Raw genomic sequence first — 5,101 nt, 5'->3', positions numbered from 1 at the left:
GCCACATAGCGGTAAAACGCGAATACCCCGCGGTATCCCGTGTGGATGTGTTTTTTTTCTCGGTTCTTTTCCTCTGACTCTATGCTACCCATCGGTCGTCTGTCTCTGCTGAGGGCACAACCACACGCTAAAGACAATAACAGAGAGCGGTGGAGCTTTCGGGAGGAGAGAGAGAAAGCGAATATGCTTCTGTTTTGATCTCACCAACGCAAAAGGGTTGAAGCTTTTGGGGGGTGTAAGTTCTCCTGCGAACTGAATCACTGAATCACCACAGCAAACGCAGCGGTCTTTTCGCGCCCCGAAGCACCACACGAAACTCGTTCGCGCTCTCTCGCGAAACATAAACCCTCTCGATGTTATCATATCGCGAAACTCTCTGTTTTGTTGTTTCCTTTTCCTACATCGTTCGCGTGCTCACGGGGGGTTACGTTAGAACACCAGTGGAACAGCATAAACGCGCAAGCTTCCGAATTCGGTCTTCGGAGCGGAGTTATGCTTTTTCTCTCTCACTGGATGAATTCACACACAAAAGGTAGTGACGACGGCGGTATTGCCCCGTTCACTATAATGTACGGATGCTATAAAGCTTGCTAAGGTACGGTGCTAGTCGAGCCTGGAAACACGCTCTGATTTCCCAGTCTACATTGTTGTGCCGGATTGGTCCCAACAAATGGTGTCGACAACGGTACCGATGTCGTGCCATTTTGCAATGATTTTGTCGACCTACCCTCCGTATTCGACAACCAATTATGAGCCAACATTGGGCCAATCTGGCACCGCGTCGACCACGCGCAAAACTGCTCGACCCTTATTATGGCTCTGTTTCTTTTCAAAGAAATGATAATAAAATGTAATGAAAGAAATACCGTTGATAAAAAATATGTATTTTATTTCTAGAATTTACACTTGAATACAATTGCAATTTTAAATACAATCATCAATTTATCGATTGTTTCCTATGTTCTATAATGTACATCTAAATACATATTCATGTTAAAAGTATGTGTACTATATAATAATATTAATGTGAATATTTAATTTCTTTCTGTACATTCCTAATCTATTACATTATATATTAACATGTATTAATAAACTGTATATACTTATATTTTTTCATCGTTCAGTACAAAAGTTTTCGGTGATTTCTTTATATAGGATATATTATGTTTTCTTGTATATTCATTTGCCTGCAGAGAATTTTTTATATGCTAAAAATTATAATTTTTTAATTAATTATATTTTTGAAATCCAAAAACCTTACAAATAAATCTATCGTTTTAATTAAATATAAAGGATAAAGGTATAATGCAATGTTTTACGATGTAATTCTATATATTAATATTAATTTTTTTTCTTTAAAACAAGAAGTTTTCAGTAATTTCCGTATATTGATTTCATATATATATACATCCATACCTTCGGGAATATTAATTTTTTTAATTTTGAATAACAAATTAGTTATAGTAATAGAAATCGAAAAAAAACAACAAATTAATTCATCTAATTTAATTTATCAACCAAAAATACAAATTCTACTTTTTCATTTATCGTATTGCGGATAAATTATTCTATGAATAAAACAAACCAATGAATTAAAATAAATGTGAACAATTGATGTGATAATCAGTTAATATAATTATTTTTGCACGACTTATTGGACTCAGTTTCGAGTGACCGTAGATTGCCGTTGGCGGGTTCATATATTGTAGCTGATTTTTATTTTTGTAATGGTTAAAATGGTTTTAAATAAATAGAATTGTTCGATAAGCATCACTACGAGATTTGGAGGTGTTTTGTTAATAGAAATCGATTCCTAATGCGATTACTAATATGGTAACACAGAAAGATGCACTTTTTACTTGGCAATTTTATAGTTTGGAATCGATAGGTATCATTAAGCAAGAATTATAACTTCCCTTTCTAATTATCACTCTAATGGAAGGGTACTATCGGATATGTCCGAAGCCAGTAAGCAAAATAGATGTGTCGTAATCCGATTTTTCCAAACATTCGCTTCCAAGGGAGGGCATTGTCAACGAGGGCAAAACAGTCCTGATATACAGCCAGCTTCTTAGTCGAAAATCGTTCCGTAGCCTTTCTTTTTTGTCCTTTTCTACCAGAAGGGGACCAAGTGCAGCTGTTTGTAATCTGAAACAATAGTAGACTATGTTTAGTAAATCTGTTGAGGAATTATGAAATAATCATAATGAGTTTATGATGCAGTTTCAAATCGAAACTAGGATAAACAGTTCTACAGTTGTTTTTGTTTTTTTCTGAAATTTGCTCATTCTTAATATTATATTGTTATTCTATATACAGTAGAACCTCGATTATCCGTGGAATAGTCTGGCTAGCTCACCACGTATAACGCAATAACGAACTAAACATGAGTTCCAAACACGAAAAAAAAAGATATTTCAGCATGAAAAATATGTTTTATCAATTATTAAACTATCCATCTAGAAGGTTCTGTACACCATTATCCAGATAATGTGAAAGCCATGATCAAAACAAAAGTGCATTATCCTATCACTACTGACAAATTCCTGAAAGGCCTATGAATTTACTATGAAACTCGCTGTCGCGTATAATCCGCACCTCGGATCATTCGCTCGCGGATAATCGGGCTTCCACTGTATATGTACACATTTTATTTATTGTTTTTGTATCTATTAAATTTAATTTAAATTTATCTTATGTTTCATAGAACATTTAATTAGCTAGAACAATAAAATTTACAGACATCTATCGATATCTTTCTATAAATGACTTATTGAGATTTTTGCTTGAGTCGAACAATTCTTTCGTTTTATTCCGAGAAATTCCGCTTCCACTTCTCGTTGCCGTTTCATCAACAATGAAACTTCAACATCAACAATTCCATGGCCGGGGAGAATGGAGTTTTCAAAATCAAAATTATAAAATCGATCTTTTCTGACTTTATATTTTTCTTACTCCATTTACCCTTGGGCGCATCTTGTAAAATATTACTGCTTGCACCTAAATGCTACAGATTTTCTTTTCTTTTTTGAAATTCTAGTTCCAGTTCGCATAAAATGACCAATTCAAGTTGGTGCCGTAGACACATGAAAAAGCTCGCCAAAGAGATATTGTAAGGTGTTACAACCTCCTTCTCTTCTTCATCCCAAAATTTGAAAACACGGGGTAAAGTCAAACATCAGCATTAAACCTTCTCAGTGATTTGTCTATCGTGAAACATTCTTCTCAACTCTTATTACAATTCTCAATACGACCAGCAGTGCAGAGTGATTTGTGACACATAAATGTTTCCAGGTACGTAAGATTCCAACTTGGATAGGAACGATAACAAAAACGATTCCTTGGTCTACATAAAACCAGAAACAAGGAACCGTTTTTACCTTTAGATCGATTCCCTTCATAATAAAAACGTTAAAATTATACGGAAAAATAAATCATAGCACTCACCTGTATTTACTGCTGTCGGTGGAGCGGTGGAAGGCAATGTGAAATAATCCTGAAATAAAAAAATAAATAGTATACATGTATATAAAATATAGCCTATAGAAACGATACTATTTTTATTATATTACCGGAATAAATATTCGTTATCAGATAACAAATATTTATTCCGGTCACATCCCTGGATACGGGAAAATTATCCGACACAATTATTTTAATAGTGCCGACCTTTTCCTATATAACAATTAAATAAACTTACTCACCTGTACTATCTGTCTACTCTGCAGTTCGGGAGTTCGATCAAGCCAATCTGAATCTGAAACGAATTAAATTATGTTTAAACTGAAAATAAAAGCAATTTTTAATACATACAAAAATCGTTCCTCTTTCCTAAAACTGTTGTGTTGTGTTTTGACAGTTCAATGAGGAGAAAATATGCTGCTTGATGGCTATTCGCTCAATTCGTGTAGTTTTATTGTGATTATAGCAGAAGCTTAGGGCAGTGCTGCCTGCGGGTGGCAAGGCGGGGTAAAATTCCGGCACTTTTGTAGCACTTTTCGTCACTCGACCGACACCGTGCTTATAACCGCTCGAATAGATTTTAAACTGGGTTATTTGGTGCGGCTTAAAACTATCTATCTCTATTTGATATTCACAGATAAATTTGTTTTGTGCGAGGAATAGGAATCACACAAAAAATCGCGTAGAAATTCATACAAAACTTCATGAGTAGTTTAAAAAAAAGTTTTTTTTTAACCAAAATAGATATTTTTATTAAGGCTATTATATAGCGTCAGTCTAACGGGGCCGGGAGTTCAATATTTCGACAATGTTTGCTTACAACTATGCTAGTAATATGTAACCGATTACTCGCGGTTGGCTCGAGGTTAGTATTACAAGTGTTCTCATAAATGGTATGTGGCAGTCTTCAATGCTCTGTACGTGTGCCCGATACGGGATACTTCCTATTGGGATGCAGCTGACCGTTAATCAGCAACGCCCCCTATTCTGTATCCAATATCTAGCGTGGTGCGTCTTTCTCGACTCGAGGAATCCAGGATAGAATGATCACTGGCCGGTGCAACGATCAGCTCATGTAAAGTTGTCATGAGCGGTACAACCTTTGCTCTTGTTGAATCATCAGCGGACTGCACAACCTTCGGCCCGTGTATCTGTAAAGAGTGTGTGTATGTATTGTCGTGACTGAGTAAAAGTTTATAGATCGGATAGGAAGGATATGAAACAGGGACACACCGAAGGAAACATCATTAAACGTTGACATCGGCGTTTCTGAGGAACAGGTATAGATGGAGCAGAAGATCAGGATCACGGCTACCTAAGATATCCCGGACGGGGATATTCGATTGTCTGCCTTGTGCCCTCAATGCTCTGGAGAGCTGAGAGCGGGCAGCATGGAACAGAATACACGACCAGACAACATGCTCGATGTCGTGGTAGCCATCGCCACAATCACATAGATTGCTTGCTGCGAGCCCAATGCGATAAAAATGCGCGTTTAGGTTGTAGTGATTGGACATAAGCCGAGATATCACGCGAATGAAATCACGACCTACATTCAATCCCTTGAGCCATGCACTCGTCGAGACCTTAGGGATAATCGTGTGTAACCAACGACCGAACTCATCTTCACTCCATATGC

At 36.6% G+C, this 5,101-nt stretch overlaps 1 long non-coding RNA gene across 1 annotated transcript; it reads right to left on the bottom strand.

The window, feature by feature from the left end:
* Positions 1-3,445: 3,445 nt before the first annotated feature.
* LOC129771098 (uncharacterized) lies at positions 3,446-4,026 on the bottom strand. Its single transcript, XR_008742282.1, has 3 exons — positions 3,814-4,026; positions 3,705-3,751; positions 3,446-3,496 (listed from the first exon to the last, which is right to left on the bottom strand). It is a non-coding gene; the product is annotated as an uncharacterized LOC129771098 (long non-coding RNA).
* Positions 4,027-5,101: the final 1,075 nt, after the last annotated feature.

This window comes from Toxorhynchites rutilus, chromosome 2 (genome assembly GCF_029784135.1).
Source record: "Toxorhynchites rutilus septentrionalis strain SRP chromosome 2, ASM2978413v1, whole genome shotgun sequence".
Lineage (NCBI taxonomy): Eukaryota > Metazoa > Arthropoda > Insecta > Diptera > Culicidae > Toxorhynchites > Toxorhynchites rutilus.
The sequence above is the reverse complement of the archived record's forward strand: the minus strand, read 5'-3'. Positions and strand labels throughout refer to the sequence as shown.